This window comes from Peromyscus leucopus, chromosome 2 (genome assembly GCF_004664715.2).
Source record: "Peromyscus leucopus breed LL Stock chromosome 2, UCI_PerLeu_2.1, whole genome shotgun sequence".
NCBI classification, from domain to species: domain Eukaryota; kingdom Metazoa; phylum Chordata; class Mammalia; order Rodentia; family Cricetidae; genus Peromyscus; species Peromyscus leucopus.
The window spans coordinates 144723670-144750932 of NC_051064.1; the positions used below are offsets into that span (position 1 = coordinate 144723670).

At 42.0% G+C, this 27263-nt stretch overlaps 1 pseudogene; it reads left to right on the top strand.

Moving 5' to 3' along the window:
• The first annotated feature begins 16021 nt into the window (after positions 1-16021).
• Positions 16022-25556, top strand: LOC114686378 (annotated as a pseudogene).
• Positions 25557-27263: the final 1707 nt, after the last annotated feature.

Below are 27263 nucleotides of genomic sequence, written 5' to 3' on the forward strand. Positions count from 1 at the left end.
ACGCAGCTTCTGTGGTATGCAGAACCATCACAGGGCCTCCCGTCATTATGGTTCCCACTTGAAACAAGAAGGAAGACTCTGGGATCTGTTGTCGGCTTGAGGCAGCCAACATGTACTAGAAAGGTGTAAAGAACATTGACCAGCAGCTTAGGGAGATGGCACATTGGGTGAAGTGCTTGTTACAGAAGCACGAGGATCTGAGTTCAGATGCCCAGCATCCACATAAAAAAGCCTGGTGCAGTGATATGGCTGCAGTCTCTTCATGGGAGCATGGAGGAGAAAGGCTGATCTCATAACTGCACTGGACAACCAGTCTAGTCAAAATAGTGAGCCCCAGGGTTCAGTGAGGGAGCCTGTCTCAAAAAGTAAGGTAGAAACGGATGGAGGAAGATGTTCCATGTCAAACTCTAACTCTCACATGCACTTACTTACATGGGCGAATGTACTCACTCTTACACATGTACTCACCAACACATTCATATAACAACCACACGCACACACAGCACTGGCTTTTATGGGAAGAGCTATATGTGTAGTGGCTGATCCTCTACCCAGATGATACATCTCAACACTGCTCACATTTTAGAACCACAAGGAGCCTCGCCGTGGTGGCTGTCCCCTGAGAGCTTCTGGTTGACTTTACCTCTTCCACTTTGTGTAAGTCTCCCTGTGGCATTCTGCACTCATGTACTCATGAATACTAGACACCATAAGCCAACAACTCAAACACAGTGACTTACAGTGGTCCCCTCCGGAATTTTAAAACAGCCAGATCTCTGAGAACTACACTGTATTCGAACAGAAAGCAGAAAGCCCCGAGGTAGGGCTGCAAAGATTTCCTGTTGTTCCTGTTGGTAAGAGGGAAGTGATTTCTGTCTTTACCAGCTGTTCTAGAGAAAAAGGCATTAGGCAGATGAATGACTGCTTCCCAAATGCCATGGAATGTGTTCACATGATTCAGTGAACAAGTTACAGCTGGGGACCAGCTGATCTTATAGTCACCTTCTGAATAGTTTTAGGATCACCTATGGCTGTTCTGCAAGGTGCATCTGACTTTTGAACATTCCAGTCAGGTGAGTAGAATGGGGGTGTGATAGATATGTCTCTCTTAATCACTCCAAGTTTGACAGTGCCCTGTAGCATGCAGTGTGACTTCCACTTTACTATCTTGGCAGAAGAAGAAGGTCCAAGTGACTTCTCCATGGCCCATCTTAACCACAGTGAGTCTCAATTTGTGGTCAGAGTCCATGTTGGGTTTTGGAGGTCTTTAAATGCACCTGCTACATGATGCATTCCAGCAAAAAGGCCATAAGAAATGAATGTGTTTGTGGACCACAAAGCCTTCTTGAAATTAGTCTTGGTCTGTCCCCTGACCACAATAAGTCCTTCTGACCTCAGGAGCCACAACAGCAATATTATTCCTTAGGATTAATATCCACTCAAAACAGATGTTCAGTGATCCCTAGGAAAATAGTGTTTTCTTTTTGCTGTGTAGGGTCCATTTGATAAAGGGCTGTAGATCCCTGGTGGGCTAGGAACCATTTGGTAGAAGATTTAAAGCATAAACATGGAATGAGCCAAGAGGCTGAAGTAGGAAAGTGGGCTGTTTGATACCATCCAGGGCAACATAAGAAGACCATGACATAAAGAATAAAGTAAATGTAAATCAAATATTTAGTTGGTACAAAGAGTCATAGTCCATTCTCAAGAAGAGCTGACCCCCACTTCAATCCAAATATCTCTGAATTAACTCAGATTTGGAGACTATGTAAGAGATACTTCTACATTGATATCAGAGTTGCTGTAAGGGATAAAACAAGTTATTCCTGGATACTATAGTGTTTTATCTACACGGAGAAGAGAGAGAACAAGGTCAGTGAAGGAACCATGAGTTTTGACACTGAGCAGATCAGGTTAGGGAGTAGGGAACAGATAGGTAAGGAAAGAGAATGTATGGTTGCTCTCTCCCTCCACTGTGTTCTTCTTTGTGGTTCACATTGGCACACACACACACACACACACACACACACACACACACACACTGCTGCTCTAACCTCTGATTTCACACCTGAGAGGGGAGTCACAGAACACCTTACATGGATTCAATGAGTTTCCTCAACCTCCAAGAGATCTGGCTTTGGACTGGCCTCACCTTCCAGACAGTCTTTTCTCCACTGGAAGTCCATTTACTACTCAGGATGGTCAATGCTGGGGTGGTATGATGAAAGTCTGGTCTGCCTTGGGGACAGATTGCCAGGGCTCGTCTAGGTAGGAGCATGTCCAAACTGCAATCTGAGGCAATCAGTTCACGAGGGGATGCTTTCAGTATCAAGAAAAACTTAAAAGAAGTACAGTCAGGCCATGGTGCTTCTCTGCAGGTTATAAGGATTGTGGATGAGAAGTTTAATGAAGCCTTCTTAAGGGGCAAGCTTTCTTCATCTCACTCTGAACAAGCAAGAGTACCATGCTTTCACTGGGTTCCAGCGAACTCTTCCTTGCTGCCATGTGTCTTGTGGTCCTGGAGTTCAATCTATGGGTTCTCTTAGAACACCTCCTCAAAATTGATGCACCTCTTTCCATCTGACATCCCATGAAGTTTCAGATTCTACACTATTTATTTCATCTGACCATGACATGGGTAAATTTTGTTTCTTAATGACTATGTCCTGCGAGTGTAGACAAACTCAAGCCTTGGGGAAAGTGTTTTGCAAAAAATCAACATAGTCGATTACCACACAGAGTGGCCTGTATGCACTGCTCAGTAGTGATATGCCAGACTCTGTGTGTTCTAGACAATGGCCAGTATTGTGTCCATTTAATAAACTGACTGTCCTATCTTTTCTCTTTCCACTCAGGAGTTGTGTTAGCAAGGGAGGAAGTTATGGAGTCTATTTCTTGTAAGAAATCATCTGGGGTCTGTATGCTTTGAGTTGGCAATGAGTAGTTCATAATGACCATGCCTAGGGTAACATGAATCTTTCAGTCCCTACTGAGTTGGTTAAATATATCCTTTTGCTCTTTAGTAAGAAAAGAGCCTTCTGTTGGTGTTCTGGGGTCCAACATGCTGACAGATCTCAGAGTTGATGGTCTTTTAGCTTTTTGGACAGTTGGAACCATCAGTCACAAACCATAAAACTAGCTTTTATCATCTCCTAGAAGGGAGTTGGAGACAACCAGTGAAAACTTAGTCTATTACAGAGTCTGAGGAAGATGAAAAATTGTCTTTTACCCTTTGTCTTTCCTAAGGCTCCCAGACAAAGGACAGAATAACTGAGAACCAATTTTGGCTATATTAATAGCTTTATGAGACCTATGAACATTGAGAACCTTAGGTCAAGAGTTAGACCAGAGGGTTTATATGCCATGTATCAAAGACTAATAAAGTTGTAGAGAAATAAAGTAGGGAGAGTTTCAGGTTTTGAGTACAGTTAACTGTGGTCTAGGGGCTTAAATGTTTGGCAACAGAGAGTCCAATATGTTTACAAGAGTAGTGGAGGACAGGATGAAGTTAACTTCAGGGGGCTGTGCACAGGAACCATGTAAGGCCCAGGGTGTCTTCTAAGATTATCAGTGTTGCCCCCGGTGAGATGGGATGTCCAGAGAGCAGGTTACAGCTCTCTGATTTGCCTGGTAGCATCTGCTCCCTTTTCTCACCTACATGTACATGAATTTGTTGAGTGATAGCTAGCTCTGTTCACTGCTATAGCCCCCACCCCCAGCTGGTAGAGTAGCTATAGAGTTCACAGTTGTTATTATTATGAGATTTTAGTGACTACTGTGTTCCAGCCACACTTTTTGCCTCTTAGGAATCAATTTGCCATGACCTCAGGATCACTGACAGGCTTGCTTCCTGTGAAGTGTGTTTGTAGTACTTATAGAATTTCATGCCATCACTGCCAAACATGTGGTAGATGCTCAAGAAACCACAGAAAAAGCAACCAGCTATTGCAAATCTCATTCTGTGCTCATTGCCATAAATCATTTCTCTTACTACAATTAGAAAGTTCTTTGCTTCATAGTAACTGGCCCTTCTTTATCACATCCAAATGGGAGCTTCATGTAAAGCCATCAGCTGAGACAGGCAGAAGGGGAAAAACCAGCTGAGAAGACATGACATCTTAACAGCAACCAAATGGTCTTCTCAGTGGCTTGAGTTCTCCCCAGTCCATGGTGGAGGTGGGGTATCTATGTAGCTGTAGTCAGGAACTCATTACTTAATTTATGTAGCCTAAAAGAATTTCAGGATGAGTTAGCCTGAAGCAAACTTGGAATTTTTAGGCAAAGGAAAGAAAAACAAAAAACTAAACACTGAAGGGAATCCAATACCATGCATGAAAAAATAGAAAAAGAAAAATATACCTAAGTGTCTTCAAACTGGTTATCTACCACTAAAGATAAGGCAGAGTGCAATGGTGTATTTATAAACAGAAGTTGCTCTCTTTAATGGGATTGTTGTGATGACTGATGTGGACATACTGAGTGGTTTCCATATGAGAAAGGAATGTTAATAAAATAAAAAGAGAATATGGACCTACTCATTGCTTTATCTGCTTCTGTAGGTTTTGACAAAGATATATATGTCATATATCCACCATCACAGTCTTATTATTATACAGAATAGTGTTACTGCCCTAAAAATTGGTCCACTTATTCATCACCCATTCCCTTCTGCAACTCTATTTCTTCCAGCACATAAACTCCTTGACAACCAGTGGAAAAAAGAATTGCCCCCACCAGCCCAAATAATTATTATACTTCACAAGAACGTGAGAGTATAGTCTTAACCTGGGTGTATAAGTGCATTTCATTGGCCATTCCAATAATCTTTCTGTGCTAGTGGATTGCAGTGGATTGCTCAACAGCTAAACATTGTAAGTGAGAGTTTTTCTCTCATCAGCTTGCTCCCAAATTACCACACAGAGACCTAATATTAGTTACAAATACTCTGCCCTTTTCATTCCCAGCATTCTCAGTCTGGCTCTCCTGCCTAACCTTATCCTGTTCAGCTATCAGGTAGTCAGCTTCTTTATTAAATCAGTCACAGCAACAAATCTTCACAGTGTACAAAGGGATATTCCATACCATTTCTCCCTTTTTGTCTAATTAAAAAGAAAGGTTTTTAACTTTAACATAATAAAATTATATACAACAAAACAGTTATTAAGTAAGAATTACAGTTACAATATCCAGTCCATTTGTATTTGGCAAATTTAGAGAATATACTCTATTATTTATCTTATCTTTGTGACTCTACAGTTTTATACCTAATTTACCTTTTATCATAACTAAGGAAAACTTTAACTATGACTATCTAGTCTCCAACATGATCAAAGACCCAAGAAGGGTGAAATATTACCTAACAACAGGGACATCTAGCTGCCTGACAGTCACGATAGGTTCTTCTATAACATTGGGGCATCCAATTTTGGCCTACAGGCCTAGTATATCTGACAGACATTTCTGAGAAGCAGGGAATTTTGGTTGTGAGCCTATCTTTTAACAACTGAGCCATCTCTCCATCTCAAAGCAGGGAATTTTGAAGGACTGTCCTACCTTGTATTGACAAAGTTTGGCAGTTGCCTTTTTTACATCCTGCTGGTCCAGTTTGGACAGTATTCTGTCAGCAATCAAGGAAAGGGCAGTTTCTTTGCCCAAATGTCTAGCTTTTGCCATAAAGAAAGCAAACTCCATATGGAGGTTCTTCAATGCCCATCATATTCTTTTGAAGTAAATTGATGCTGTCAGGAGCAAATGTGTCTCACCATCATGAAAAGCCTTAGGTTATTAAACATATTAAATACCATATTCTGTAGGTCTTTGAAGTATTTGAAGACCATCTATCTATCTAAATATAGCTGTGTATAACCTTGAAAACATACCTAACATGAGTATATGTTTGACTATTATAAATGTCTATTAATCTGTATTTTTAATTATATATTATATTTTAAATGAGTTACATAAATATAATATCCTAAACAACAGTATAAACATACATACAGTATAACAAAATTAGCTTTAAATTTGTATCAATAAACCAAAATCCATACCAATGTAAAATATTTTGAAATAAATATTTGTTTTTGGATTAAAGAAGATTCAATAATTATAATTTACCTTTTTTTTTTTTTTTTTTGGTTTTTCGAGACAGGGTTTCTCTGTGTAGCTTTGCGCCTTTCCTGGAACTCACTTGGTAGCCCAGGTTGGCCTTGAACTCACAGAGATCTGCCTGCTCTGCCTCCCAAGTGCTGGGATTAAAGGCGTGCGCCACCACCGCCCGGCTCATAATTTACCCTTTTATCTCATCATTCTTATATTATATCCCCATTTTTCTTTAGAAAGAGACCTTTGAATTTAATTCCTCTGCCTAGCCTTTTTTTCTTTTAACTAAGATCAATAGCAATTTGTAACCAGCCCCTCCCTAAATGATAATAAACATCCATAACCATCTTTTAGGAATATGGATGGCATTCTTTAGACTACTTCCTTTTGTTTGGAATCTTTGGGAGAACCTTGAGAAAATCAGGATAATTGTTAAGTTTTGGCTGGAGTATTCTGTGAGGCTGGATCATCTCAGTCAGCAGCCTGAAGTTGTTCTGGATGCTGGATCACCTGAGCCAGCTGTTTTTTGTTTGTTTGTTTGTTTGTTTTGGTGTCTGGTCCCCTTGTTCTGAAAATAAACTTTTAAAGGTAACATATGTATCTGCATTAATACAAGTATGGACTGTGCATTGTACACAATTCAGCTAAAGATGATTTTTTGTTTTGTGTTTGAGTAGGTAAAATATACATCACATGTATTGTAGTTTTTCTTGATTTATTTCTTTATGTCTGTAGCCAGGATTTTCAGGGGGTCTTTCTCAGTCAAACCTCATCATCTTTGAACAAATCTACAGCTTTTTATCTCCTGAGGAAATAAAAGTATAACCTCTTCTCCAAAGTAACGTATCTTTTGACTTCTATTTTGAAGTCAAGGCATTTTTAAAATATATAGGTTGGCTTAATCCAGGAGCTTTTTATAACCAAATGTCTTTTAGCAGCTATCACTCTTTCCTCAGCAGTCAAAAAATTCAAAGACAACACAATAACATACAGTATCTAGACTTTCTGTGTACATCTTTATGTGGCTTATTTCTTTTATATCACTTTACTTCCTTTTAAGGGCTTTACCATATTATTTTAAAACTATGTATTTCTTTTTTATGACTGTCTATACCTTCTTTTTTTCTCTCCCAAGCCTATGGATAGTTTCAAACACACTGTAACCCATTCAGAGGTTTTTTGTTTTGTTTTGTTTTGTTTTGTTTTTTAATCTGATCTGTCTTTACTGTGTATCTATAATCTTTTTCTGACCCCATGAGTCTTTAAACTACTAAGTGGCATGGCTAGGACCTCCACCTGCTTTTGTGTTTGGCTCTGCCTACTTGGTTCCCTGAGAGCCTAGCTTCATGACAGAGGTACCTGTGGGAGCCAGCCACATTTACCACCCCGGAGAGATTTTGGGTCCACACTGTCACCGAGTAGTATGTTAGCCCACTGCTCATAAACCCCATAAGTGTTTAGTATCAGGGCCTCCTAAAAGAGCCACACAAGTTTTTGCTGCTAGCCAGCTCTTAAAGGAGCTGCATCTCTGCTTGCTGCTAGCAAACAGAGCCTACCTGAGAAAAGTTGGTTACCAAGAAGCTGCACTTGACTCTATTTTTATGTGTTTAGACTCCTTTTTTAAGCTTTGTCAGGTCTTATGTGGAAATTCTGGCCCCACATTGGGTGCGTTTGTAGGTAGGAGTTTTTCTGTTCCACCAGCCTGCTCCCAAATTATCACACAGAGACTTAATATTAATTACAGATGCTCAGCCAATAGCTCAGGCTTGTTACTAGCTGACTTTTACATTTAAATTAACCCGTTTCTTATCTATGCCTTGTCACATAGCTTGATACCTTTTCTCAGCACAGCATGCCCATCTTGCTTCTCTCTGCATGTGCTAGTGACTCCAGATTCTGCTCTTCTTCCTCCCAGCATTTTCAGTTTGGCTCTCCCACCTAACTTTATCCTGTTCAGCTTTCAGACAGTCAGCTGTTTTCTTTTTCTTTTTCTTTTTTTTTTATTACCAACTGTAGATTTTTATTAGAACAAGATTTTTATTAGAACATTCTGCTTATAGCTTTTTCATAGCTATAAGCAGAATGTTAGAATTCATTAAGGTCACTCATGTCTTTTTTCTTCCAGAGAGAGGATGGAGGAGGGAGAGAAACCCCTTACATACGTCTAGGGTCAGTGGAGCGAAGTGTTTCAGCAAATGATTCATGGAGCCTGTAGACATTACTGAATTAAGCACCTAAGGGCAGGGGAGTGGAGGGAGGTATGTCAGCATAGACCAAGGAGTCCCAGTACCCCCTGCCCTCCCAACCACCTCCCTGCTTCAGAACCCTTAGCATCCCTTCAAGCCCAAGCAAGTGGACACAAGGCATTTATTATCTCCATTTAGATCCCAAAAGATCCACTAAAATGTCATGCTCAGCCTCCACCCAGACTGATCAGAAGACAAATTATAATTTAACAGCTTGTCATAGCACTTCCGGTAAATCAAACCCCAGTGACAACCAGATTAATGTAAATTTCCGTGTGATGTGCGCTCTTTGGAAATCGACTGATGTGAATCACAGCAGTGCCACTCCATCCAGCAACCATGGTTTTGCTGTAACCTCCAGGGCCAACTTCGTGGAGAGAAATTATTTTTTAATGGCCATTGTGCAGGACACTCCAGTGCCCCCAAGGCCACAGTAGCCATCTGGGTTCTTGCTCAGGTGCTGCTGGTGGTAGTCTTCAGCACAGTAGAACTCCTGGCCCTCTTGGATGTCAGTGGTGATGGGGTCAAAGCCACTCTTGGAAAGGACCTTCTGGTATTCCTCCTTGGATCTCAGGGCTGCTTCCATCTGTGCATTGGAGATGAGATAGACTGATGATTGGTACTGGGTGCCATAGCCATTGCCTTGGTGCATACCTTGGGTCGGGTAATAATTCTCCCAGAAGACCTTGAGCAGTTCCTCAAAACTGATGTGCTCTGGCTGTACACAACCCGGCCAGTTTTTTCAGTATCTTAACATCTTCTCATGGCGGCGACTGGCTGGCAGCATCTGTCCGCCTCAGCCTTCCACTTCCCAGAATTCCTCTGCTGTTTTCTTAAACCAATCACAGCAACAAATGTGTACACAGGGATTATTCCACAGTACAATAGTATTAGAATTCTTGACTCTCAGCCAATGAGAGACAAGAACTGGATCCAGAATATTCTTTTTTTTAATCTCCTTTTGTGTCCCATGTCCCCTTAATTTCCCTTGCCTTTCTATGCTACCTTTCCCCCTTTAGAGACCTTTTATCCCTTAATCTAAAGAGTTATTCAGGGGATGGTAAGATGGTTCAGTTGGTAAAGTCCTTGTTACAAAACATGAGGACCCATTTGCATCCCCAGTAATCACATAAAAGCTGAGCAGATCTGTGTGCCCTTGTATTCCCCACTGCTGGGAGGTGGAGACAGGATGATATCTGGAGATGGCTGGCTAGCTAGTTTGTGAAATTGATGTCCTTCAGGTTCAGTGAGAGACCCTGTCTCAAAAAATAAGGTGGAAAATGATTTAGGAAGACATCTGTATTAGCCTCTGGACATGCATACAAATGTACACAGACACAAAGAACACATGTACACACACATACACACCAAGTTGGTTAACTTTCCAAAGTTCTTCAAGTTGAGCAGGGATGAGAGCATATCTACTCAGGGATCAAATTTCTCAGCCTGCCTGATCCAGGGGGTTCTGAGCTTGGAAATCAAGAGAATCATTGATTGATAAGAAATCTTGAAGAAAGTATCATTACTTGAGATATCGTATCACATCATCAGTAAAATACACAGAAGATTGTCATAATTAATCCTGGCTAAAACCAAAACCAGAAAAACTAATTACCACTGTCAGGTGTCTCAGAACCATGTTACTAAAAATAATTAAAACTTAATGCATAATATGACATCAGCTTGATTCGAAATGTAAATCTTGGATACCAAAGGCCCACAGAGGTCAGAAGAAGGCATTAGATCTCCTGGAGCTTGAATTACAGTCTTTCTGATATGGGTGTTGGAAATGGAACTCCAGACTTCTATGAGGGCAAACAACAGCTCTTAAAGCTGAACCATCTCTTCAGCCCTGAGGTGTCCTTTTCTACTAAAATTGACTTGTAGCCAGTAACACAAATCCATCCTCATCACCAGGTGACAATTTCTATATGAGTCAAATGAATGATTCTTTTGTTCTAGACAAAATTGAGTCGGCTGCCTGAGCAGGCCTGTTGTAGGAGTGACCCATGTGTAATCAGTCCTAAGTTGAAAATATCTTTCTTTTTATAGCATCATACAATTGAAATTTAGGGAACAGCATAGGAGAGGTACCTAAGCGGGGCTTAGACATAGACTATGCTCAGGAGTTTATTTCTACTAAAGAAAAATGTCAGACCATTTACTTTCCATTTTACAGAACAAATCTTAAGTGGGAAATTGTATTGCAGTTTACAGTTCCATTTCGAGGCTAATTTCCCCTACTTTCTCCTTTACCTCATTACCAGCTTACACTGTAGAAAAGCATTATTCTTTCCTGAGGCAACTGCTTTAAAGTTGTCCAGTTACATGAAATGAAAACTAAAGATGAGTTCTCATGAGTAGAAGACTAGTTTTCCATAGTCATTTTACTGTTGCCCTTGTACCTACTTGTGTATTTAAAAGAAAGAAGTTAAAGGAAATATTCCAAAAGAATCCAAGAAAGAGTTCCTGGACTAAATGTCGCTGGCCATCCCTTTACTGCCATCTACTGGGAATTTGCCTTAGGTGCTTAATTTTCTTGGAGGCGTCCCTGGAAATCTAGTGAGTATATGAGCCACAGGGTGTCTCTTGAGAATAGGCTTAAAGTGATGGCTAGCGCCACACAGTGGCTGTGTCTGAACCTTTTGTGAAATGAAGCCCTGTAGAGTCTGTTTATATGTTTCAAACTGAGATCCTACTGTTTGTGAGACCTTTGAAGAGACTGTCACAAAAGATATTGTGTGGATGTCCTGTTAGTATCATAAGCAGGAATAATGTTAGAGAGTAAATCTTATCTTGAGGCATTTTTGGTGTCACGACAAGGAAAGAGGAGCCCTTCTTTTTACTCTTTGAATGCACAGAAAATAATGTACCTTAAAAAGATGGAATCAGTCGGAAAGAGGGTGAATTTTCTTACATTGTAAATGTTGCCAATAAGAAGGGCACACATGTTGTCTAGTTTTTGGAATGATGGAAGTTTTTTTGAAGGCTGCTGAGGGAGAGAACTGTTAATGGTAATACTCAACTATGGATCCTGTGTGTCACATTATCAACCTGCCAGGCAAGATGTACCCATTAGTGCTATAGTGGCATGGGTAACCAATCTTGGGGTAGCCAGTCACCTCCTGATTGGATTTGATGTATATTCCACAGGAGGTAATTCATATCTGGTACTGCAAAACCTGTCCAAAAGTCAGAGGCTGAGGAGGTCAGAAACCCTACTGAGTAAGCTATCATCTTGTTTTGATAAATACACATGCTATGCCCATCAAATTACTTTTTATAACTATGCTTGTGTATATCTATATATTGATAGGAGAAGCAATGGTCAATAATGACTACAGAGGCTCATAACTGGTCAGAATACTGAAAATAAAGGATTGTTGGATGCTTAGCCATAAATGAGACATCTATATCATACTATCCCAAGCTTAGGACCATTGTGGAAGAAGGGTTGGAAAGAATGTAAGAACCAGAAGTGGAAAAACACTCACAGCAGCTGTGAGAAGATCTCCACAAGACTGGGTCCATCAACATGGACAGGGGAGGGCCTCACAAGGCCCCACCCCTTGCTGAGGTTGTTAGTGTACATGGGGCTGGGAAGAGGCATTTTTTTTTTTAGTGATATAGCCAGTGATAAGTTGCTCCTGTAAATAACTACTCACCCACATTCCTGAAAATATATCTAATGAAATTCATTGGATCACAAAGAAATAAAAGAGAGAAAATAGAAGTTGGGAAGAAGGTGATCAGTAGAAGTAGGCAATGGGAGTAGAATAGAATAAGAAAATTTTACAAGCATTAAATGTCCTAATGAAAGCTATTTTTGTCTATAATTAATATACACTATACAATTTCTAGAGATTTACTTTTCAATTAATTTCTTTTTGTTTCTGACAGTTTCACACATGAATACTAGGGGTGCATTTACATCATTTCTGTCCCTACCCTCCCTGCTCCAGCTCCTCTCATGGCACTCACACCTTCTTAAATTCATGGTGTGTGTGTGTGTGTGTGTGTGTGTGTGTGTGTGTGTGTGGTGTGTGTATCCTACTGAGTCCATTTGGTGTTGCTCACATGTACGTGTGTTTAGGGCTGACCACTTGGAATTAGATAACCTATCAGGGGTCTCATCCCTAGAGAAAACTCATCCTCCCTCTCTCAGCAGCCATTGATTGCCTGTAGCTCTTTATCTAGGTGGAGCCTTGTGAAATCCACCCCACCCATATTGGCATGTCAATTGCTGTTGTCATCATGTAGATCTTGTTTAGGCAATCATATTGTTGAGATTTCATGGGTACAGCTTCCCTGTCATGCCTAGAAGACCATGTCTAGCAGCACACACCCTGGTCCTCTGTCTCTTACAATCTTTCCACCACCACCCTTCCACATTTCCCCTGCACCTTAGATTTAGGGGTTGTATCAACTTGACATTCAACAATCACCTATTCTCAGAATTTTGACCAGTTGTGGGTTCCTGTAATGGTCTCTGTGTGTTACAAGAAGTTTTTTAATGATGGATGAGCGCTACATTTAACTGTAGGTATAAGGATAAGTATTTAGAATACAGTGAGAAATACATTTTTTTTTTTTTTTTAGGAAAGCAGCAGTAGTAGGTTCTCCACTAAGGTCTATGACCTCTCCAATCATGGAGAGCTGGCTAGGTTTACACCAAGCATGAAGTCCCTCATATTGAGTGAGCCTAAACTCCAATTAGACAGCTGTTGGTTATCCACAAGAAATAACAACCACTACTGCACCATTGGAGAGATTTTGCCAGGCCAGTCATTGCTGCAATTCATAGGCTTTACAGTTGGAGAGGACTACTGTTTGCTTTTCTACTTCATCAGTTGACATAACATGTTCTGATACCATGAGAGCTAATTCTCAGGGAGGAAGCTCCTAGGTCACTTCCAACTCAATTCCTCCAAGTCCTGTGGTGTATTCAGCAATAGGGTCTTACCTTCAAGTTCTGGGCGACAACCAAAGACAATGTAAATATTGTTATATTGTTTATATTTATATTGGCGATAGCTTATATTGTTTGGGAAGTCTCTTGGACTCCCCTGACCTACAACTTAAAGGGAGATTTCCCATACCTGTTCTTGGGTTTGTGTTAGATAATGCATGACTCTCATGGGGAGCATTATCACTCCATATGGTGCAATTTCATTTAGGCTTGAACTGGAGCTATTGATGGTTGTGAGCTACCATTTAGGTGCTGGAAACCCAACTTAGATTCTCTATAAAAACAACAAGTACTCTTAATTGCTAAGTCATCTCTCCAGCCCATTTATTTAAAACTTTTCTTTTGAGACAGGATCTCACTACATAGACTTGAGTGCCTGAAACTCACTATGTAGACCAGGCTGGTCTCAAAAACACAGAGATTCACCTGCTTCTGCCTTCCAAATGCTGGTTTTAAAAGTGTGCACCACTACACCCAGCTCAAAAAATTTTTTAGAAGAACATTATGACATAGGGAATTTTTTCCTAGGATATAGTTATAAGAAACATTGAAGAAATGAATAAAATGGAAGGGGGTTAATAAAACAGTCATTTGAATATGAATTCAAAATAATAGTAAAAGTCAGAGTTTAAGAGGAAATACTGAGGCTGCCAGTGTAATTTTGCAAAGAGGTTTCTAGACACAGTGCTGGGAAGACTCCTTCTTCATGGGACTCTGAGCTTTGCACAGGCACTTAGTGTGTAAGGATAGGGAGGAAGGATGGAAAGAAGACATGGACTTTTGAAACTTTTAAATGAACTAAATCATTGATCATCTAAATGTGTTTAGAATGCAGCATGTGTGGCTTACTGAGGTTACCTTCTCTGTGTCCTTTAATCCACAATTGACTTATCTCAACCAGCTCTTGGGTAGCTCTCTTGCGAGCATCAGAGTGACTTAGAGTCTTGGTGCATCATTCCTTACCATGATGTTTCCTTAAGTATCCATGATGATTCCATTTGACATAAGAATGCAATATAGAAAATGCTTTAGGGAAAGTGGTGATCAAGGAAAAATGCAGTGCTTCAAATGATCTCAGATGAAGCCCTCCCCCTAGAAGGATATCAGGGGTGGTATAAAATAAAGCTAGTTGTTGTGATCTATGCAGCCTAAGGAGTTCCTGCCAGAGACTCCGCTGACGTGTAGTAGGATCTTAACTCAGATCACAGAAACAAATTTCAGGATGAGTCAGTATGGAATATAGTCAGAGTTTATTAAACAACAGGTATACAGTCAAAATTGAGAGTGGGCATTAAGAAAAAGAGACACACTTCAAGATCCTACTGTGGCTGTGAATATTCAAAGGTATGAGCTACACCTGAGGATTAGTAAACTGTGCTCATATGTTTCTTCTTTTCTTTATTATTTTAAAAATCATTTTGTTTTATGTATAGAAATACAATTACATATTGACATTATAATAGAATGATCTGGTACAGTTGTTTTTCTCTCTCCTTTCCTTTTTATAAATTTAATTTTTCAAGGGTTTGGGTGCATGCATGCTCATGTTTGTGTTGTGTGTGTGTGTGTGTGTGTGTGTGTGTGTGTGTGTGTGTGTTCATGCATAATACCTGCATCAGTGGAGCTGAAATTGGAGTTGCCTGATGTGGGTGCTGGGAACCAAACTTGGGTCCTCTACAAGAGTATGTTAACCTTTCAGGCACTGAACCCTATCTTCAGCCCTTCTTATAGTTTTAAACAGAAGAAAAAGAAAATTTTCAAATTACAGAATCCCCCCAACACATTTTCAAAATGATTTTTTCCCAAATAGGTCAATTCAACCAAACCAACATGTTTGGTAACTTTATTAGTCATTTCTAGTTCCTACTGCACTAATGACCAGTGTAATTAAAAGAACAGGTAAAAAATTTCATAATTGATACTTCACAGAAATAATTCATACTGGATTCTTTTGAAAGTGGCAAGAACCATTAAGAAAGTTAAATTCTCTCTCCAACCCCCACCCCTCACTGCCTGTGACAGGAAAGGTGGCTCTGAGGTCATGAGAACAGGAGAGCTGGCCCAGCACTCACCATTGCCTGGGCAGCACAGTAGAGCTGACCCGCTAGCAGCAGCTTGGGTGAGCCTTCCCTGAGATCACGAGAGAGGGAGATCTGGCAAGAGCAAGGGAAAGATGCTCACCCTCCTTACCCCTCGCTACCTATGATGGGCAAGAGAGCTGACCCTGCCCCTCACCAGCTGCAGGACTTGGGAAAGTGGGCCCTGCACCCTGTCTGGGCAGTACAGTAGAGCTGGCCCTGGTGGTATAGTGTGAGTAAGCCAGTCCATAGTGTGTGAGAGCAGGAGAACCAGCCCTGCCTCTTGCTCATTGCTGCATAGGGTTAATTAACTAGCTGAGGCAGTGCTGGAGAGTTCACCCTGGTGGTGAGGATGAGGGAGAGCTGACTGGTTGACTAACCCAGCAACCACCTAGACCCAGAATTGGGACTGTGAGTTGGTCCATCACAACATCCATCCCATCTACATCTGTTGGAATATATGTTGGGGCCGGTCCTGCAGACCCAAAGCTGCAGGATCTGCATGACACAGGACAACAACAGGATATCCAAGAGTCCCATTGAGGGCCCAGTATCCATAGTGTAGCAGAAGCCAGAGGCCTCAAACCAGACCAATGACTCATTGCAATGAGCAATTGCAAGTAAAGATGTATGAACTAAAGGGATTGCCATATGATTCACTGTGTCACGCTACAACTTCTGTGATGAGATTTTCTTTGTTCTTTTCTTTTAAAAGAGGCATCATCTACCATGGAGGAGGTACAGCGCTTGGCAGCCTGTGTAAGAAGCATCCCGGGGGCATGGGGCAAGAAGTACCTCAAGACCTGCATAACCTCAACTACATTCCCACAAGGTCCTTTCAGAATGGAGTCAAAACATGCAATAGTTGAAGACCCTTCCATAGTGAATAGATTAAAGTTGAGAGTCACATCTATGTTGTAGTCTCAGTTTAACAGTGAACAACAATGTCCAAGCAAAGCTTCCAGGGTAATGGGTATGACTTATTCATTTCCCTATATTCCCCTCCTTCCTCCTCCCCTCCCCTCTTCTCCCCTTTCCTTCCTCTTCCTTCCCTCTCCTTCCCTTCCCTTCCCCTCCCTTCTCCTCCTCTTCCTCTCCTTCCCCTCCCCTCCCTTCTCTTCCCCTCCCCTCTTCTCCCCTTCCTCTCCCCTCCCTTCCTTCTTATCCCTTTCCTCCACTCCCCTTTCCTCCCCTTCCTACTCACAGCCATCATCTTATCCAGTCTATCTCACAAGGATCCCAATTCCATGCATTTTATTTAATTCTGCTGGTATCTTTCCTGCTGGGACCTTTCCAACTATGCCTGGCCTTTCCATTCTATATCCCAGTGATGGTGTCACAGCTCTACTTTACACCTCTCGATGAACCAGGGTGATCTTTGAAGATACAGCTTGAAACCTATCATTGCTTATCTTCAGCCTCTCCTATGTCCCCCAGTGACCTCTCTGAACTGGTCACCTGTGTCTCACCCTGAGGCTGCTTTGTTAAATTCCCTTCACTGTCCTTGTTACGGACGCCTCTGTGGTTTGGGAGAGACCCCTATCATCTTAACTATCATTTTTACCTTTTAAAAACTGACGCATGAGGAAATGGAAGTTTAGACAAGTTACCACATAAAAGAAGTCATTGGTAAATGAATTGGTAGATGTGTAGTTGGATGGGTTGGAGGAATGAGTGCTTGCATGCACACACATGTCCAAATTCTCCCCTGTGAGAGAGCAATTTCTCCCCTCCCTTCTCCCTGACTCACAAGGTTCACTTACTGCCACCTGGTGGTGGAAATATCCACAGTGGTTCTACAGCTGGAGGTGTTGCCATGACGCTCTCTCTTAGTCACAAACTATGATGTGTTCAAGTGTATTCTCCCGCATCAGAAGCAACTAGGAATCCCACTGCACCCCCACGTTGCCAGTAGAGGGTAAACTGGAGAGGGTAAAAGCAGATATTTACTGACCACATGCTTAGCTTCGGACCCTCCCCAGGCTCAGGGAACACACTGGAAAACAAGAAGACCCCGTCCCTGACATATGAACCTAGGAGTCCACAGACAAGGATGGACCACGCAGGAGAACACAAAAGAAGAGTGGTTTCAGATGTGGAAAACATGCAGGCAAAACTATTCATCTACAGAGAAATAAATTTGAAAGCACTACCTATCTTGAAGACTGAGGGTCCTAGTGGATCCTCGCCTCAGCACTCAGGGATTCCTCACCTGCCTCACTCTTGCTCCATTCCTGTGAAGTCTACAAAGGAGGGGCTTGTGTGGAAAACTCCCCACCAGGACCAACTTGAGGACCTGGAGTGAATGAAAGATGTCAGGGTGACCGAGCAGGGAGTGAAGCTGGACAGTTCATAGGCCCAGAGCCCAGGTCAGGGTGAGTAGGGGTCTTTCCCTTGGCTAGAGTTAAACTCTCCGCGAGTCTAATTTTTAAAAGTTCAAACTTTTTAAGCCATACCCAGGGCCACCCCTGAGTCATTTCAGCCCCCTCTGGTTTGGAACCGGGCATCTTTATTGTAACTAGTTGCCAGGAGACTGAGACTATGTACGAAGAACCTTAGACACAGAAGCTGAACGCCCAGAGAGCTGAGACTGTGTCACCTAAGCCTCTGTGTCTGTTCTTTCACCCAAAGCCCCCCTAATACTGGAATTGTCTGGTATCATTTTTAAAATCCTGTTTTGAGGCTTCCCACTGCAATCATGCTGATCCAGTGGGCCAAGAAGATGTGTACTGACTGCTCAGTCTCTGCATGCTGATGGCTGGGCCCAGAGGGACTGAGTCAGAGGAGTGTTCAATACACGGGGCCAGGAAGCACTACGCACTAATGCTAAAAGACAAACCTTCTAAAACTTCAGCTGCACCAACCTACTGATTAGAAGGTACCATTCATGGGGGCTGGAGAGTGGTAAAGAGCGCTTCCTGCAGAGGACCCAGATTTGGTTCCCAGAATCCACAAGAGTGGCTCACAACCTCCTGTAACTCCAGCTTGGCCTTTGTCGATACTCATATGACACACACTCAACTCATGAAGACATGAAAATAATTCATGTATATAAATAAAATTTAGCCTGTTGGTAGTGGTGTATGCCTTTAATCCCAGCACTTGGGAGGCAGAGGCAGGCAGAACTCTGTGAGTTCGAGGCCAGTCTGGTATACAGAGAGAGTCCTAGGACAGCCAGGGCAGTTTCACAGAGAAACCCTATTTCGAAAAACCAATAAATAAATAAAAATAAAGATAGATTTTTAAATGCACTATCCAACTATTGTTTATCTCCCAATTAATACTAATATGGGAAAATATTGATACTTCCAGGTAGTCAATCCTGTTTTCCCAGTCTTGGCATTGTCAATTTCAGAAGCTTGACCCTTCCTGGCCCTCAGTTTCCCCATCCTGCATAAGCTGAGCCCCCATGTCTACTGAAGCTCAGATACTCAGAATCTTAAGGCTGGTTTTGCCAAGGGAGAGCTGGTGAGGTCATTTCAGAGGAGGTAAGAATAGGGACAGACGGAGGACCTCAACTTCATGGCCACATAGCAGGTGACATCCTGGGGTTGTGGAGGATGCTCCTTGTGAGCTGACTTTCACTTGGTCTTCTCTTTCAAATTGCTACCATGGCCTGTGCAGTTCCTTAGCTCGGGAGACAGACTCAGTGCTTCTGGCAGTGGGGTGAGTGGCCTGGGACACTTGGTTATTCATTTTTTTTCATTGCAATGACTTCTACCTGAATGATGAAAGTGAAGGAAGAAAGGATTTATTTGACTCCTGGATTCAAAGGTTTCAGTCTACGGTCTGCTTGCTCCATTGCTGTGCGTCTTTGGTGCAATGAAGCATCATGGCAGCAAGAACACTTGGCAGAGTATAGCTGCTCACCCCATGATGGTCAGGAAGCAGAGAGAGACTGGATGGCTAAGAACGGGGTTCTCTTCAAGGTACAAGCTCAGTGAGCTACCTCCAACTGTCTCCCAGCAAAGTCATCAAACTCTAAATCCATCGGTGAATTCATCCATCAAAATCCTTGTGATCCAATCACTTCTCAGTGACTAGATCTGCCAGCAGGGCACTGAGCTTTCCCAATGACCTTTGTGTAGGGGACACTTCATATGAAAAAGACAATCCTTCCTCTTCGGGTACCAAAGGCTTATGGTGGTAATCTCAAAATGTAAAGTACATCAAGACAACCTCCAATTTCCTCCAAGTCGCCAATTTCCTAGTAGTCCCAGAGCTATTCAAAAGTTCACGTACAAAGCTGTCTCTGAAACGCAGGCCAAATCCTTAGCCTTGAGTTTCTACAAGATTTCAAAATCAGTGTTTATGATTCTGATATACAATGGCATACATAGTGCAAACATTCTTACTCCAGAAGGGAGGAAATGAAGGTAGAGAAAGGAGAAATGGGTTTAAAATAAGACTGAAAGACAGGCAAATGATAAATCCTGTAGCTCTGTGTCCAGCATCTACGCCATCTGGTGGTGTGATGTGAACTCCGATGGATTTCTGCAGCTCTGTTTCTGTCTCCTTGCCGGCAGCCGCTCTCGCGGCCCCTCTACTGGGGTGGCTTTGGTTTTCAGCTAGACTTTTCTTCTGTCCTCATTTCACATCCCTGCCATCACCACCATCTCTGGACCTCCATTACAGCCTAGGCTTTACTATTATACCTTCAGATATTACCCTTTCGGGGGCTTCCTGCAGGGAGTCTGATTCTCTCATACATCACCCAGTCTCCCAGAATTCCCTTTGAAATTTCTATGAAGCCTCCCAAACCCTGAAACTACTGAAGTATGCAAGCATGAGTTATGGAAGGTGCCAAGGCCTGCTGTGAGAACAAACAGTGGCTGAGACCATGAATGCAGTTGTCTGAGTATCTTGGTGGGTGAAAATAGCTAACTGTCCCTGAGAAAACTTTATGTGGCCCGTTCTGAGAAGGGCACTTGGTGATGCTCTCTTCTAAAGAGTGAGTCTTTCAGATGAGTTTTGAGTTTACACCCTGGAGCATGTGATGTGGATTTGACCAATTCCCATTGTCGCAACTGAATTTATTTTTAATGATGCCACTCTCTTTAACAACCACACTCTATGTTCACAATTTTCAATAAGCTACTTTTTGACCAATCTGCACATTTTATCTTCAAATCCTATTTTTATCTTTTTTTTTGTTCCAAATTCTCACTATAAATGTAGCTAAAAGGCTGGGTGGTGGTGATGCATACCTTTAATCCCAGCACTTGGGAGGCAATGGCAGATGGATCTCAATGAGTTTAAGGCCAAGCTGGTCTATAAAGCAAGGCCAGGATTGTTACACAGATAAACTCTGTCTCAAAAAACTAAAATAAACAAACAGACAAATAAATAAGAAAGTGCAGCTAAGAGAAGTCAGCAGTAATCCAGTTGTAACAGCCTGAATGTTTGGGCTGGTTTAAAAGTTTTTCCATCAGGTAAGTTGACCATCTTTAAATTTAACCTCCAGCAAAGTTCCAGAATATGGGCAAGATAGAAACAATCTCTCTGCCACAATATCACACAAAGAGCCCCCAGTCTAACCCCAAACAGTTCTTATCTCCACTGAAAACCTCACGAGAACTTTCTTTCCTGTCTCTATTGCTATAAACAGTCTGGTCTCTGGAATTTGCCCTATAATCTCCAGCTTAGCACTACTTGCAGCACTTTGGGGCTTTCTCAATCACATCTCTAAACTTTTCCAAATCCCTCCCCACAACATTTTTTAAGGTTTTATAGCCATGCCTACCATCAGGTAGTCAAAGCAATGACTCCACCTCTCTACTATTATTTTGTGTTTGAATTTTTTCATCGATGTGATAAATAAGTGAGAGAAGTGCCATGAGGGAAGTGGGTATGTTTCGATTCAGAGGCTTTATTAAGTGTCAGTTCTGGGCTCTTTCTGTGGACCAGCAGTGACGTTGAAGACTTGCTGGTAGGAGAGGGTAATAGTGGAAACTTGCTCCCCCCAATGCCAGCCAGAAGGAAGAGAGTCTGAAAGTGTCCAGGGACAAGACACTTTCAAAGGCACACTCTTACCCACAGAGCTGGACAGTTTCAGGACTTCTGACATCCTCACACAGACATGTAAGATGAATTGCTAAACGGCCTTATTAATTAAAAAAAAAAAAAAACCCTGGAGCCCGATATTGGGGTGAAAAGTGAGAGACCAGAGGAATAGAACAAGCCAAGCCACAAGTTCTTACCACTAGGAAATCGTCAGCCCCAAAGAGAGCCACTTCCCATATACTCACTCCTATGTATCTTTCTGTGTCCTGCCATCTCACTTCCTCTTTCCTCCCAGCTTTATCACTTCCTGTCTGTTCCTAGACCTCCAGACCTCTACGGTTAACTAGTCCTGGGATTAAAGGCATGTGCCACCATGCCAGCTCTGTTCCAGTATGGCCTTGAACTCACAGAGATCCAGATAGATCTCTGCCTGCCGAATGCTAGGATTAAAGGCATGTGCTACCACTGCCTGACCTCTATGTTTAATATAGTGGCTGACTTTTTCCTCTGATCCCCAGATAAGCTTTATTGGGGTGCACAAATAAAATATCACCACACAGACATACATGTGGACAAACACCAATGAAATAAAATAAAAATAAATTATATATTAAAACAATTTATTTGTATATGTGTGTGCCTGTATGAGTTAATGTCAACCATATGCAGACTCAGGATCCCATAGAGACCAGAAGAAGGTATCAGAGCACCCTGGAACTAGAGTTAAATGTGGTTTGTGAACTACCTTGTGGGTGCTGGGACCTGAACTCTACTCCTCTGCAAGACCAGTAAGTGCTCTTAACTGCTCTTAACTGAGATCATCTCTCTAGCTCTTAAGCTCACTTTATAAGGTAACATACAAACTGATGGTTTTCATCGTGGTGCTTTCACACAGATATGTAATTACACTTTGTTCTTTTATATCCTCCTCTCCATTCCCCCTAAAGCTTTGTAATTTCTTTAAAAAACAGTTGTAATCACAAGATTTCTTTTTCCCTTCCTTCTCTCCCTTCCTTCCTACTCTCCGCCTCCTTTCCTTCCTTCCTTCCTTCCTTCCTTCCTTCCTTCCTTCCTTCCTTCCTTCCTTCCTTCCTTCCTCCCTTCCTTCCTTCCTTCCTTCTTTCCTTCCTTCCTTCCTTCTTTCCTCCCTCCCTCCCTCCCTCCCTCCCTCCCTCCCTCCCTCCCTCCCTCCATCCCTTCATCTTGTTATTTGCCTAGGCTTGCCTCAAACTCCACAGATAGCTGCATAACTATATAACACTGAACTTCTGTCCCTTGTACCCCTCCCCCCATCCAGCTCCCAAGTTCTGGGATTACAGGTCTACACCACCACACCCTGTTTATGCAATGTTGTGTACTAGGCAAGCATTCTACCAATTGAGCTACACCCCCAACCCCTCAGGAATGTTTTCTAAAAACATATAGGTACAAATAAAGCTATGTATAAAGGATGTAGAAGGAATAAGGAGTCCAGGACTCAGGGTATCTCTTCAGTCAGTTAGAGTTGGGAACAAAGATGATAAAGGCAGCCCAAACTGGCTGAAGGTCATGATTAAGTTTATTGCATGGTAAAAAAAAAAATCTACCCACTAAAAGTCCACTGTGTAGGGACCAATTATGAGGGTGCTGTAAACAAGCAAGCAAGCAAACAAACAACTCAGTAGACCTTTGAGTGGATGGAAGGGCCACCAGGGTGTATCTTAGTTAAGTGAGATGATTTGGCTATAGGCGTGTTTACCAGGTGTTTGGAAGGGTCTACACTTGGGTGTATGGTATTCTTTGATCTTCTCCCCTTGCCATATTATAAAAAGCCCTTTTCAATAAATGATGAGACTATTAGGTATTGACTCAGGCCCTCCCAAAGCTATCCTGTGTTTCTGTCTTTCTTTTCATCAGCTAGGTCTCTCTTTCTACCTGATATTGCTTATCCCTCTCTCTTCTTCCTAAGAACCCTAGAAAAGGTGGGAGTAGGCTGGAATTGATCTCCCACAGTCCCCTCCTTCACAGAACCACTAGCCGAGGGTGATACCATCCACAATAGTCAGGGCCCTCCAACATCAAGCCTCATTCAAGAAAATGAGCTGGAGCCTTGCTCTCAAGCTGAACTAGTTGGGGTATCTTCTCACTTGAGGTTCCCACCTTTAAACCGTCATTTGCTGTTTCAGGTTGACATACAGCTAGCTAGCACAGCATCTCTTTACAGTCTAGGACCCTTCTCAAAGAAACCAAAACCACTCAGCAGGACACAGATTAGAGAAGAGAGGAAGGAGAATTTAAATCCTCAGTTTTCACATCTGACTCTTGAGAAACACATTCAACTTTGACATCCACAGGCTGGTGCACAGGGCAGCTGTATCACTGGGATAAGACTGAATCTTTCTGTTGATTTTGAGAAAGGCAGCATTTTTTGATATCCAGTAACCTACCCACAGTGGATCTCCACATTGCCATTAGAATCCATGTCTCCAAAAGCCTCCGAAACAATGAAGATCTAACAAACCAGGCCTATGCATAGGCTGCATGAATATCTGTTCTGATACTGCTCAGTACATCACTTTGCCTGATGTTTGAATAGATCTGGCCTGTAAACCTGGATTGTGATACAGTGGTTAGTGAAATGACTCAGCCAGAGGAGGGGATCTGTACTACCAAAGGACATCAGTGAGCAGTGCCTGGGAGGAGATGCTTGAGAGAATCTGAAGATGGAGAGATATTCTCCTCTCCTTCCCCTCCTCCCCTCCCCTCCTCTCTCCTCCCTTCCCTTCCCTTTTCCTCCCCTCTCCTCATCACTTCCCTCTTTTTCTCTTTACTCTCTCTTCTCTGAACACAAGCAACTTAACCTTGCCATTAACCTTGACTCCCCATCTCTGTAGACAGGCAGACCAGCAGGACTTTTGATTTTGATTTTTTTTTTTCTTCTGTCAATTCGGGTTTTTCTGCTTTTAAAGACAGATGTTTTGTTTTCTGTTTTTATTTATTTTGTGTGTGTGTGTGTGTGTGTGTGTGTGTGTGTGTGTGTGTGTGTGCACATTCTGTGGTGTAAATATGGAGGTCAGAGGACAACTTGCCACAGTCAGTTCACGCCTGCCACCAGATGGCTTCCAGCAATCCAGGTCAGACTATGAAGCTTAGAAACAGGTTCCTTAATCTCTCTGACCTTGATCATCTGTGGGCATCACTGGGTGGGTCTGAATAGAGAATCCCAGCTGTTTTGACACTGGACAAATTCTGCAGATTCACATAGGGGAAAGGAGAGGAATAACTATTCTTAACTTGTTCAGTCATTTCAGGATTTAATCAAATTCAGTTTCAGGTACACGGAGGACCATGTTTAAATGGACTCCACCCACCCCTCCACATATTGGTATGCTGTTTGTCCTCATTCCTCTTTAGGTACCGAAAACTTCCTGACCACCATCACCCTGTTGGTCTTTAGGATTGCCAGAATGCCTCAATTCATTTCCTGAAGTCCCTACGGGGTGGGCCCCTACCAGGTTTGTGGTCTTTGGAGAAAATATAGGAGGTATAGCTGTGGCCATCATCATCCAGACCTTACTGAGTAGACCAGATCTTCCTCAGATCTGGGCTCAAGTCCTGATTTATCCAGTCCTCAGACAATAAATTTCCAGTTACCATCACATCTGCAGAACCAAAATGTCCCATTCCTCACCAGAGACTTCATGGTGATCTGCCTTCTTAGGTATCTAAACATTGACATCTCCTGGAAAGCTGCCATATTGACATGATTCATTCCCCAAGACACCTGGATGAAATACAGGAAATGACTCTCCTCTGACAATATTCCCCAAAGGTTCAGGAACAAAATCCAGGCACCTGAGTTTCCTGGACCTTTTAATAAGTTTGCCTATCTAGAAGCCAAACACTTTCTAGACACAAGAGTTTCACTCCTTGTAACAGATAATGAGGGCATTGCCCAGCTTCCAGGGGCATTGCTGGTGAGCATCCACTGCGACATTCTCTGAGATGACATTTTGCTCTACAAGAAGCTCTTAGAAGACTAGAAGGTCCCTGTGACCTGGTACAATGTGGAGGATGGCTTTCATGGATGAATGCTATTGTTTGATAAGAAGATTTTTTTCTTTCTCTTGTTCCTAGAATATAATCAATGCCATTGTGAGTTTTATAAAGGGAATTTGAAGGGTTACACATAGGAATGAGTGGAAGAACACTTACCTGCCACACATAAGGCTCTGAATTAAATATCTAGCACAGTAGACTGACAAAGTAAGAGACAGAAATAGAGAGGTAAAGGGATGGATAGATAGATAGATAGATAGATAGATAGATGATAGATAGATAGATAGATAGATAGATAGATAGATAGATAGATAGATAGATAGAGATAGAGAGATGATAGACAGATAGACAGATAGATAATATAAGGAAGGCTTCTGCTCCAGCTGCAACCTTAACTGATCTCCAGTTTTCATGGAAGAAGATGGTGAGTGAGTGCATAGTACAGGAATATAGACTAAGAGGGAAATAAAGGTCTACTGACTGAAAGCTTGCAGCCCTAACCACGTCCACTGCTGCATCTAGCAACATTCTCTACCATCCCTGTTCACAGAGTGAATATGAAGGAAGAGTGGTATTGTATTCCCAGTGTTCATTCCAATACTTGACTCCAGGTTTTTTATTAATAAGACTCTTTAAGATTCATGCTACATAAACCAAGCATAGTGGTATATACCTGTCTCAGCTTTTGGGAAGTTGAGGCAGGAAGATTGCAAGTTTAAGGTCATCTTCAGCTATATAATGAAATTTAAGGCCATCCTGAGCCACATGAGATCCTGTCTCAAAAAACTAATAGGATAAGTGATTCAAGATGTCATGATTTTATCCAGGAGTCTTGTTTTTAAAAGATTTTATTTGGCTGGGTTTGGTGGTATACACTTTTAATCCAGTCAGAGGCAGGTAGATCTCTTGAGTGCAAGATCAACCTGGTCTACAGAGAGTTCCTGGCCAGCCAGGGGTACATAGTGACACACACACACACACACACACACACACACACACACACACACACACACTATCTATCTATCTATCTATCTATCTATCTATCTATCTATCTATCTATCATCTATCTACCTACCTACCTACCTACCTACTTATGGGATGTGTGTGTTTTATATCTACAAGTTTTATTTTTGAAAGAGAATTTCATCCCAGGTTGGCCTTAAACTTTGTATGTAGCCCAGGACAACCTAGAAGTTATGATCTTCCTGTCTCAGGTGTGTGCCTGGTTTCTGTGGTGCTGAGGATCAGACTCAGGGCTGTGTATACTGGCAAGCACTGTACTGAACTACAGCTGTAGCCCTGATTCTCTTATTTTTGGCCTAATACAGAAATGTCTTTAAAGGGTTTCTAAGATGGGCATGGTGGCACGCACCTGTAACCCCAGCATTCAGAAGCAGGCGATGGCTCTCTGATTTTGAGGCCACCTTGGTCTACAGAGTGAGTGCCAGACTAGCCAGTAGTGAGACTTAACCACCCTCCAAAGAAAAGTTTTCTATAAAATATGACAATTATACTTAAAAGTTTAAGAGGAGAAACCTTAAAACTGTGTTGCCAGCAAGACAGTGACAGATTCAGAACACATTTTTTGCTTAGCTATGCTGCCCAAGATGCCAATTTCTGCACATTCTTCAATTTTACATATTGTACACGTTATGCACACATGTACATATATGTGTATATGTATATATCTTAAGTTATTTTTTGAACTATTAACATGGTTTTAAACTTACAGAAGAGTCGTAAAAGCAGTAGGGTTCCTGTGTGCCCTCCATTCACCCCCTTGTTTTGACATCTTCCCTAACTAAAACAGTTGTCAAAATTAAAGAG